At 40.4% G+C, this 12300-nt stretch overlaps 1 pseudogene; it reads left to right on the forward strand.

Annotated features, from left to right (window-relative positions):
- The first annotated feature begins 1571 nt into the window (after positions 1-1571).
- Positions 1572-2370, forward strand: LOC100464405 (annotated as a pseudogene).
- The last annotated feature ends 9930 nt before the right edge of the window (positions 2371-12300 follow it).

Below are 12300 nucleotides of genomic sequence, written 5' to 3' on the forward strand. Positions count from 1 at the left end.
CGATACATCTGATTACTCATTACACCATTTAGAAAGGCTCAGGAATGTTTTCTTTAATCATTTTGAAGCTTCCTGTGAGAAATTATCTTTTTGTAAGACTCCAATTATCAACCATTCTCAGAAATGGATTTCTATATTTAATAAGCCAACATATTCCTTTAGTATTAAATTCTTCATCTGGAAATTGGTAGCCTTGCTTGAGTTCCTCAAGGTTAATGAGCCCGTTGTTTGCAGTGACTATCACTCTCAGCAAATCTGAACATTCTTGTTCAACTCTAAATGTCCAAACACTTCTTTGAAATCTTTTTTCAAGATCTCTACTTTTGGCTTTGTAAAAGAACTTGGGTTTGACAAATATGCTCCCCAGTTTGTCATCTATGAGCAAGATTAACTGAAGCCAAGCAAGAACAACAGTCATTAACAAACTGGGGTCTGATGAACAACTCTTAGAACAGATGGACACACATATACATATACACACACACATACAGCAAAATTCTGAAGACTACTTAGGAGGAAAATGTCTGGTGACAGCATAAATGGCTCAGGGCCTGCAGGGCCTAAACTTTTACTCCCTGAAACTTCAGGACAAATTTTACATTATCTACTTGAGTTACCAAAGACACAGAGCTCAACTCTGCTTTATAGGGAATTAAACTATGAAGTAAGATTCTTAAAAATAAAAAGACATTAATGCTGCTTAGCCATCTTATTAGATATTTAACATAATTTATTGCCTGAAGACATAGTGCCTTTGGTCTTAGAGCAAAATTCATGGAGTGACTCGGTTGTTCTCAGCATGAAGGAGAACAGACACATTTTTCAAAAGAAGCAATTGACTTGTTAAAGGTTTGACATATAACAAACATTTTGATTTTGTGATCAGACTGGATGGTGGTTTACTTATCCCCTGACTTTACTGTCAGGTACTTTACAAGTTTACTTCTCAGACAAGAACTGTGGGAAATCTTAGAAGGAATTGGTAGGGCAGAGGAGGGAAACACACAGCTATAATAAAGCTATGGTAGTGGCTAAAGTGACAAGAAAAACAAATGGAAATCATTTGATTTGTACTGCACCTGTGAGGAAGAAATTATGACTCCTTTTTGCATCTGAATCTCACAGGTCTATTTTGAGAGTTGAGAGATCTGTATAAAGTACCTTGTTCCCTCTTTTAAAACAGGCTTTACTTTAAGAGAACTCAACTGTGAAATTTATAGAAATTCTTTCTGAAGCTAAGAAAAAAGTTCAAATTCCTTTGCTTTTGATTATTTCATTAAACTCTTCTAGAATCTAGAGACACACTGTGGTGTGGGATTAAGATATGCCAATTCAGGGGCGGGGCAGGCTCATCCCAGGGCGGTCAGGCTGCAGAGGTACTTGGGGCTCGAGAGCAGGAGCCGTCCTGTGCAGTCCTCTGGTGTAGGGCCACATACAGGCCAGGAGCCCGGGTTCCATGCGGTGGGTACCCCAATCCAAGGCAGTCCCCGAGGCTCACAGAGAGCCTCTGAAGAGCCCCGCCATGCACAGGAAGGGTGGCCACTGCCATGGCTGTGGATGTGCCTGACGAGATGAACAGCCAAATCCCAGTGGTGCTCCTGGCCTGTGGCTCCTTCAGTCCCATCCCAACATGCACCTGCACTTGTTTGAGGTGGCCAGAGACCACCTGCATCAAACAGGAATGTACCAGTTAATCAGGAGAATCATCTACAGGAAGAAAGACTGGGTGGCCATGGCCTGGCTGGCCCTGCAGATGGCCGACTGGGTCCGGGTGGACCCCTGGGAGAGTGAGCAGGTGTGGTGCAGTGGATGGAGACAGTGAAGGTGCTGAGGCAGCATCACAGCAAACTGCTCAGATCTCTGCCCCAGACGGAAGGCCTGGACCACAACTGGGCTCACTCCACAGCCAGGCTCACTCCACGGCCCCCACAGCTGGGCCTAAGCTGAAGCTCCTCTGTGGGGCAGATGTCCTGAAGACCTTCTCGACCCCAACCTCTGGAAAGATGCACACATCCAGCAGATAGTGAAGAAGTTTGGCGTGTGTGTGAGGCGGACAGGTCACAACCCAAAGGAATACAGCTTGGGCTCACTCATCCTGCACAGGCACGGGTGCAACAGTCACCTGGCCAGGGAGCCTGCGCAGAATGGGCTCTGCTCCATGTACATCAGGCAGGACTTGAGCCAGGGCACAGTGTGAAGTACCTGCTCCCAGATGCTGTCATCACCTACATCAAGGACCACAGCATCTACACCAGGGACAGTTCCTGGAAACGCAGTAGCACCCAGAGGAATAAAGGAAAGACAACATGGGGAGAGCCAGCTGCACCTCCACAGAGCTCCTCCTGTGGAAAGGGCAGTTATAAGGTCTAATTAGGGCTTTTTTCCTTTTTTCTTTTCCATTTTTCCTTTGTCTTATTTAGGCAATGAGTTTATTTCAGAGGAGTCTTCTGTCCCTGGAAGAGATAACTTCTTTTGGGAGGAGGAGCAAGTGCCTACATCTCAAGAAGGAATATTTACCAAAGAAGTTAAAATGATGTGACAGGTCACTGGAACTAGACCACAGCTCTCCGAATCTCTCACTGCAGAGGCCTTCATATTCGGTAAATGGTGATTCTGGCATGCGCACTGAAGGCAGTTCTGCACAAGCGGGGCTGCTGACGGTCAGATCAGAACTGCCCACACTTGTTTTTTAACTAGGACCAGGTGCAGCATGCTGGTCTTGACTGGAGAGACTTGACAGGATGCTAATTACCAAACAGTGGACTTTGTCAACGCCTTGCTCCAACAAAATAATACTAATTGAGAAGTCAAATATTTGGAAGCAGCTCTTTGCTGATTTACATCGAATCTTCTTCCCTCAAGAACCACCGTCTGCCTACCTAAGCTGTAGATACAATTTAAACTAAAATCTTTTTAAGGAGTAACCCTCAAACAATATTTTTGATATGGCAGATATTTTTAACGAGACTTTTTTTTATAAATGCCAAGGTTCCTGATTTCCAGGATTCTAAAAAGGAACTGAGGTAAAACAGATGCCTTAACTATTTTAGAGGATCTTTCTGAATGTTTTATGACTGCCTGCCTGTTTGAATATTGGAAAAAAAAGGATAAGTAATAAATTGACATCAAGAAATTTTAAAGATATGCCAATTCACTGGTTGCCATAATCATTAAACCCTTGGTTATGCAGCACTTATGTCCAAGGAACAGGGTCCCTTTATTAATCTCATTTTGTTCATCTTCTCAAGGAGCAGGGCAATGTGTTATTGCTCATACTCCCTGAATGATTCCAAAACTTAATGTACTAAGGGGCAAAGTGCTTGGCTGAGGGATCCAATTAGGACAATGGCAGAGGGACCTGTACTGGTGGCTCTTGGCCATAACTGTTGAGGTCGCACCAGAAGCCATCCACTTCAAAGTGTAGCATTATTTGTTTCTACCTGTTGACATACTTAAACAAGGAGGCTGTTAGAGGTGCCTGGGTGGCTCAGTCAGTTGACAGAAGGACTCTTGATTTTGGCTCAGGTCATGATCTCAGGGTTGTGAGATCAAGCCCTATGTCTGACTTGGGCTGGGCATGGAGCCTACCTAAGATTCTCTCTCTCCCTCTCCCTCTGTCGCTCCCTCCATCCCCCTACCCCCACTCACATGTGCGCCTGCACTCATGCACACATGTGCGCTCTCTCTCTGTCTTAAAAATAAAAAGAAAAAAGACAGGAGACTATTAGATTGAGGTGGGTCTAATGCCTTGGTAACCTATGTAAGGAAACCAAAACATAAGCTGGAGTCAATGCACTTGAATCCAAGAAAGTGAAACTTAAGAACAACCAATCACAAACAGCCAGCTAGACTTTCCCAAATAAGGCAACTGCTTAAAATACAACCAATCAAATAATTTCTTTGCTCTGCTGCCACATCTTCTCTATTAAAAAAAAAAAAAAAAAAAAAAAAAACACCTTTTCCCTGGTGGAGCACTCCTAACTACTTTAGGCTTGGCACTGCCCAATTCATAATTGAAAATTTTAATACACCTGAGTTCATCTTTTAGCATATCAGAATATCAAACTGGTTACTTCAATTTTACCCTACACACAACAGTGATGATTCATCTGATCTTTAATTTGATATTATGCAATAACAGTGATGCATTAAATTCACTCATTTAACAAGTACTTCTCATATACTATATGCCAGTCACTATATTGGACACCAGAAACATGCATGAGACAAAGTATCTGACTGGAGAGCTGAGACTCATGAAAAAGACAAACATGAAAGTTAATAAATACAACACTTGAAAGACCAAAGAAAGAAACACAATAGTTTAGGAACCCAGGGAAAGATACGACCAATGTCAATTACCATAATTTCATTCTTACACCCTTCTACAACCCATTTCCTAGCATGTTACTAGGCACATACAGACATTTGGGGGGATAAGTGGATGGATGGATGAGTAATGGGAAGAGTGAATAAGTGAGTGAATAAATTAAAAATAAAATATTTTAATTAAAATTAAGAATAAACAACTTGGACAAAATCTAAATGAGGCTGCCTATTAAACAATATCATAGAATTGTGGACTTCTTACCACTGGTCTCAGCTCATTCTTACACAAACAATTTCTATGATTTATTTTTAGATTCATGCCTGTCTTCCCTAGTACAATATAAGACCAACAAGAAGACCAGGGGCCTCATTTGTTTTTGGTTCCCAGTGATAGCTCCAACACCTAAGACAGTGTTTGGCATGTAAAAGGTGCTAAATAAATATCTGTTGGATAAGTAAAGAGAAACACAAATGTCTCATTAAAGGAGGTACTATACAAGGCAGAATATGCAAGGGTATGCAGAGTATACAAGAAAGAATTCTTTTTAAGAGTTCTGAAAATGTCACTTTTAAAAAGAAAAGTTTTTTACTGCTCTATACCATGATATGAGTTCAGTTCAATCAGATTGGTCTCAGTGATTCAGACAACCTCAGCTGAGTGGGGGGTTAGAAAATATCATGTTGAAGTTTTAGGGAGCCAATAAGTAATACCTACTTCTTCTTTCTCCTAATTTAGGACCCTTGGATAAATAAAGGTGATATACTGATAATTTTGATATCAGTATTTACAGGTCCACTGAAAAATGAAGCTTTCAATCTGTAACCCAAATAATTCATGACTCATTCCTGCTCCTCAACCCATCCATAATGAACCCTGAGAAAGCCCATCTAAAGGAAGGATTGGCTCTGCAGGACACATACACTTAAAGCAAGTATTTCTTCATTGTATCTAGGGTAGTGCAGAAAGTAAGAGAACATATCCCCAGAGTTTGGGACCTTGAGAATCATGGACCAGTGGATGGTACTGAGGTAACTGAGGAACTCACAAGAAATAATGTGTAGGACAAGAGGACAAAGGGTTACTCTAAATCCCTGCACATGGAAACAAGAAGGCCAGAGAAAACGAGAACCCCTCCCACAACAGGCAAACCCTTGATAAGTGTCACTTTTCCAACCACTAGGTCACAGCACAATATATGGCAAAAAGAAGGTAGGAGACAGCAGAAAATGAAATATGGTAAGTTTGCTCTCCCAGGTGATGTAACACCTACAAGTCACCACTCTTCGTTTCTGCTAAGTATCTGATAGCTAATACATAATCTTTCCTTTGCAAGAGTTGAATAATTTAAAATACAAAACCACAGGCTCATACAATTCAAGAGGCTCTGATATCATAATACCCAAGTAAAGATCACAGGAATCCGAACACATGTGTTCCTAGTCTGCCTCCACTCACTGCTTCCTGGTCCCCTCCCAGCTGCAGCCCCCTTTCAAAACCACAAAAACCCATATCACACGAAGCTGGCAACAAAGGAGATGATTTAAGAAGCTCACATGGAGAAAACTGAGGTGCTTCTGTCAACTGGTGAGCTCCCTGCAGATGGCCAGCACCTGCTGCCAGTCATGTAAATGCACCATCTTGGATATTCCAGCCCATAGAACTGTAGTCTGGATGATATCATATGGGAACAGAACAGCCCACTGAAACTAGTCAACTTATGAAGTTGTTACAGATAATAAAATGTTTGTTATTTTTTACCAGTAGTTTTGGGGATGGTTTGTTGCACAGTGATGACTGAAACACAGCCTTTCTCTGGCCCCTGGGTTTCTGGAACAGAATTGTCATTGTTCTTATCACCCACTAGGGAAGGATTAACTTGCAACATCATTTGTTTAAATGAGGATTTAGCTGAGAAATGTTTCCTTTTGTTCTATTTTCACACTGAAAAGGTAAAGCTAAAAAATTCTAAAGCAAAACATAATTTCTATATTGACTAATCATTTCACAAAAAGCCAATATATGAATATTATGTTTCAGACGGAAGCCGTTTGGAATTACCCTCAATCTTTTAGTGAACAAAAACCTGCAAAGACTAGTTGATGGTGAGACTGGAAAGCTTGCAGGAAATCAGGAATTTAGAAAGAAAATGTTTATCTTGTTGGGGCGCCTGGGTGGCACAGCGGTTAAGCGTCTGCCTTCAGCTCAGGGCGTGATCCCGGCGTCGTGGGATCGAGCCCCACGTCGGGCTCCTCCGCNATATATGAATATTATGTTTCAGACGGAAGCCGTTTGGAATTACCCTCAATCTTTTAGTGAACAAAAACCTGCAAAGACTAGTTGATGGTGAGACTGGAAAGCTTGCAGGAAATCAGGAATTTAGAAAGAAAATGTTTATCTTGTGGCCCTTGTCACAGCTTAAAACCCAATTTGAGCTAATGTCTGTAAATGGAGAGTAGCTATTAACAAATCAATTAAGTAGGGTCTTGTTGGCTTTTCTAGTGTCAACTCTAATTATTTGTTTGTCTGATCCAAGGTATCCTTAGATTATTTACTATCATTCTTGCCAACCAATAAAAGATAATAAGGTTGAACCTTGGAAGTATGTGGGAATCAGAAAACAGCTTTTATCTTACATGCTCAATCTCAGGCAAAATTTTCAGGGCCTGAGCCTTTTCTTCAAGACAAAGTCTCTTTCTGAAGTTAACAACTAACTAACTTTCATTAAAAAAAATTCAGAGAAGACAATATTTAATTAATTTGTTTTAAAAAGTTCCCTAGATCATGGACATCTATTTAGAATCGAGAGTCAAGAGTACTTCTTTATGTTCTATTTTCTTTTGTCAGCAGTTATCTTCTTGCGCGGGGTCTGAAAAAGAAATCCATACCTCTGAAAGGAAACTGAGGCAGAGGACAATCACTTCATTCAAAAGTGATGGGTATGTGGGGGCAGAACTCATGGTCTAAGAAAATCTAGTTCTGTAATCATTTCTCAAAGCATACTTGTCTCTTATCAATATGTAAGTCAAAGATATTTTTCTTCATTCTACGGCTCAATCTCAACCTAATTCTATATCCGATAATTATTATTCCACTTTGTTATAAAAGAAAAGAATCCAGGTTCCAGTTTTAGCCTAAGAAAAAATGGAAAATTTCCTCTCTCTAGCAAGCTTAAAAGTGGTTCTTATAACAAAATAATTGCCTAATTAAAGTGTTCAACTGAATCAGTTACCACAAGTCCAATTAAATCAAGATGCCAACAGGAATATATTATACCTGATAAGGAGAGTTAGTGAATAGATCAACACAAAGCACAAAGATCATGCTCTCCGTTAAATTTACAGAAGAAGTTATTCCTTCCCTTAAAAGATGCTGTATCTTCCTGATGAAATCTTGTTTTTTAATACACCAAGGAAGCTACATATCTGACAGTGAAAATGCTAAATATCTACCTGCTAATTCAGGAGATCAGGGTTAAATATTTACTTTGTCAATGAACAGGTTCATGAAAATGAAAGGCATTAATGATTAATTCATCATAAAACCACCTTGGTCCTTTTCCCTCATGGGGTTGGGGTAGTGGCAGTGGTCATTCACTATGAATGAGCATATGAACAATGAAAAGAATGACAAATTGGGAGCAGGACAGAAATGACAGAAATTTCTGATCAAAGAAAGATATCTATCCACTTCCTAACCAAAGAACCCCATTTCTTTTTTTGGGTTATGTGATTTTTTTTTTATTATGCTCACAGCATACTTTCTATAGATTGGAGTCTTGGGCTTTTCCTCTCATTTCTACTTTTAATCTCATCTACTGTTTTGTCTCTGCATTGAGAGGAACATCCAGGACACCCATCATTTCTGCACTGCTCTGCCAGAGCTGCTGCTCCAGTGGAAAAAAATAAAGAATGCGGGAAAACAGGATAAAGGAACATTGAACAGCACATATCAAGTATGGTGTCTCCAGCTGACCAGTTAGCAGAGAAAGTACACTGGAGAAAACACACACAAAAAACATCACTAGAAAAGTTTCTGAAGTTAATAAGGAAGAGACTGCAAAAAGTCAATCCCCATATACTTCCTGACCCTATTTCCAGCTCCAGTCTGCATGTGCCCTTCTATCTTGACAATATTTACTTTCTTCTGGAGGTGTCTGAGTGAGTCTCATACAGATGAGTGATAGTCTCCAATCTGTAAACAACATTACGAATACAACTAGTACCCGTCCAGATCCTACTTAAAACTGAACACACCTGTTCCTGAGAAATTTGAAAAGTTTACAGGAATTCAGAAAACAACTACTTTAAATGTAGTATATCTCTCTCAAAATAGTTTACAATTTTTATGTTCATGTTTAAATATGGTGTGTTTGGTATTTGACATCTGTAGAGATTTGATTTAAAGGATTCCATATTTATGGTTTTGAAACCACAACAGAACCTAAAACTTCTCCCCAGAAAAATGAATGCATTAACAAAGTATTATGAATTTACAAGAGCTTTTTTCCTCCTATCATTGGAGAATTTTTTTTTGAAGCTTTTATTTTAATTCCAGTTATAATGCAGTGTTATATTAGTTTCAGGTGTACAATATAGTGATTCAACACTTTCATACATCACACAGTGCTCATCACAACAAGTGCACTCCTAACTCCCTGTTACCTATTTCACCCATCCCAACACCCACTTCCCCTCCAGTAACCATCAGTCTGTTCTCTAGGGTTAAGAATCTACTTCCTGGTCTCTCTCTCACTCTTTTACCTTTGCGCCTTGTTTTGTTTCTTAAATTCCACATATGAATGAAATCATATGGTATTTGTCTTTCTCTGAATTATTTAATTTAGCGTAATACATTTTACTCATAATACATAATATATTTGTTGATTTTGTTGGGAGTTCTCAGTACCTCCTAGATCTGAATATCTGTTTCCTTCCCCAGATTTGGGAAGTTTTCAGCTATTATCTCTTCAAATAAATTTTCCTCCCCCTTTCCCCTCTCTTCTTCCAGGACTCCGATAATGCAAATGTTATTATGTTTGATGGAGTCACTGAATTCCCTAAGTCTATTCTTGTTTTGCATAATTCCTTTTTCTCTCTTTTGTTCAGCTTGATTACTTTCCAATACTCTGTCTTGCATCACTAATTCATTCCTCTGTTTCTTCAATCCTACTGTTCATTCCATTAAGCGTTTTTCTCATTTCATTTATTGAGCCCTTTATCTTTGCTATGTTTTTCCTTATTTCTATTAAGGGTCACATTTATGTCTTCCACTCTTTTCTCAAGTCCAATAAGTATCTTTATGGTGATTACTTTAAATTCTCTATCAGGCATGTTACTTGCATCTCTTTCACTTAGATCTCTGGCTGTGGCCTTGTCCTGTTCTTTCATTTGGAATAAATTTCTCTGTCTTCTCATTTTGCCTCAGTCTCTGTGCTTGTTTCTGTGTGTTAGGAAAGTCAGCTACAGAGGTCCTTAAGCAGAGGTCCTATAGTGCCCTGCAGGATAGTGTCCCCTGTTCCCCAGGGCCTGACACTTCAGTAAATTCCTCCAGTGTGTGCTGCATGTGCTCTGCTATTGCATCCTGGAAGATTTATTCTTCAGACCAGTCATATGCAGAGGCTCTCTTAGCCTGTTGTGGGCAGTATTTGGTCCCTGGCTTAAATGTAGCAAGTTTTAACTAGGTGTGCCCTGGTCTGCTTATAAAATGAGACCTGTCACCACCTCCACCAGAACCAAGGCCTTGCAAAATTCTTAGGTTGGGGATATGCAGTATGGGTAGGGGTTTGGGTAGGGTATTCTAGGGAGGGGCCATCATGCTGGGACTGAGGCAAGCATGACTGGATAGGGTGGTTCCATGGGAACAGAGAAGGGTGGGGGAGAGTGTGGGTGTAAGCAAGTTAGGTAGCAAGTGTTGGCACTGCACTGGTTCCCCCAGGTGGCCCTATACTTATGCTGAGAAGCAGGAGAGGAAAATGGTGCCTGCTAGTTCCTTCTTTCCCAGAGGAATTTCTCCCTCAATTTTGCCTCTCTGGGACAGACTCTTAGATAAGCAAATAACTTCCCCACTATGGTCCCCAAGCACTCTTCAGATTGCTGTTTCCATGCTGTATGTCCACAGGCAGTTTTCCCTGCCTTCTCTCCAAGAGTAGTCCCAATGCCTTCAGGCTCTCCACAAGCCAAACCTGCTAACCTTTAAAACACCAGACTTTAAGCCCCACTGGTTGCAAGAATTCACAAAATTTGGGCCCTCTCACCTTCTGAGCCAATTGTTATGGGGGTTCATTTTCCCCCATCTACTCCACCATGTATCAGTCTATCTCTTTCCCTTCTCCATAATCACAGTTCGCTCCCTACCACATTGGCCGTGATCTGTTTCTCTCCCAAACCATGTTCCCACACTTCCTACCTTCTTCACATGGCCTCTTCTCTACCTTTAGTTGTGGAGTTCATCCTGCCACTCTTCAGGTCGATTTCTGGAGTATTTAGGATGATCTGATTGTTCTCTAAGTTGTATTCATGGGACAAGGTGAGCCTAGGGTTCTCCTACTCCACTGCCATCTTCACCTCCTCTCTAAAGGTGAATTTCTTGACTTTGTCTAACTGGTAATCATAATATGCATTCATTTTCCAGGACCGATATTCACGTCTTTTAAAAATAATACCAATGCTTTTTTATAAATCCAAAATAATTTTGGGAAATTTCTCACTTTACCTCAGAGCGCTTTGAAGTCAGTGGGAGCTCTGGGCTTGAATCAGCTCCATGGAGTGAGCCAGCAGAGGAGGAATGGGGCCAATACAAAAATATCCAAACATATAGAGTGAGGTTTTCCTATCTATGATGGGTCTCAAAGGGTTGAACTCAGAAGCTGTTCTAATGAGAGAATCTTCAAGGAAAAAGAAAAATAGCTGCAAAAAGTGGCCAAGAGCTAGTTAAAATAAAAAGAAGAAAATCAGAAATTTAAAATGAATTTTAATGAACACTAATTCCAGATTCAACAAATTAGTTATAAAGTTTGTTGGAAGGATAAAGACAGCCTTGATAATAGTTAAAATACAAGTTGCCGAGAAAGCATGATTTTACACTTAACAGACCTGCTCATTTCCCCTCCCAACTCTCTATTTCCAACCTTATCCCACAAATCTCCTTCCTGCTTACAATTAAAAATTCACCATTAGTAATCAGTTTCCTTGGGTTAATCCCCCCTTGGTGGTCTTTTATAAAGCAAATTATCTAGGAACAGGGTGCTGGGCTCTTAGGGTAGTAATAAGAACAGAAAATGCTATCGACTGAATGGTGCCCCCTACAAAATTCATATGTTAGAGCCCTAACCCCTAATGTGGCTATATTTAAAGATAGGGCCTAAAAGGAAGTTAAATAAAATCATAAGGGTGGAACCCAAGGAACAGGAATAATGTCCTTATAGGAAGAGACACCAAAGAGTGTTTTCTTGCTCTCCCTCTCTCTTTTATCCCTCTTTTTCCTCACAAGCACAAAGAAATCATATGAGCAGATGGCCAAATGGCAACTGCCTGCAAACAAAAAGAAGAGTCTTATAATGAAACTTACCCTGCATCCAGAACTTTGAAAAATTAACTCCTGTTGCTTCGGCCACCCAGTCTGTGGTATTTTGTATGACAGCCTGAGCTGATTAAGACAAGAGATGATAAGGCAAGGAGAAACACGGTATTCCAAGGTCATGTGGAAATCACTATTGGGAATGTCTACTTAAGCCATATCACACCCCACTCTTTGAGAACTCCTGGAGTCCACTCACATCATGGGCCTGCAGTATAATAAAAAGCAAGTACTTGGTCTTTTGTCCCAAGTTCCTGTTACAGAGCTCATAAAACTCTTGGAATTTCCTGGATGATTGACTGTCTTTTGTATAGTAATGGTGACACTTGGTGGAAGAGGTCCAAGATAGCTTCAGGATGGAGGCCTATTGTCATAAAAACCAACCAGATGATTAG

The sequence above is a fragment of the Ailuropoda melanoleuca genome, chromosome 11 (assembly GCF_002007445.2).
Source record: "Ailuropoda melanoleuca isolate Jingjing chromosome 11, ASM200744v2, whole genome shotgun sequence".
Classification (NCBI taxonomy): Eukaryota; Metazoa; Chordata; class Mammalia; order Carnivora; family Ursidae; genus Ailuropoda; species Ailuropoda melanoleuca.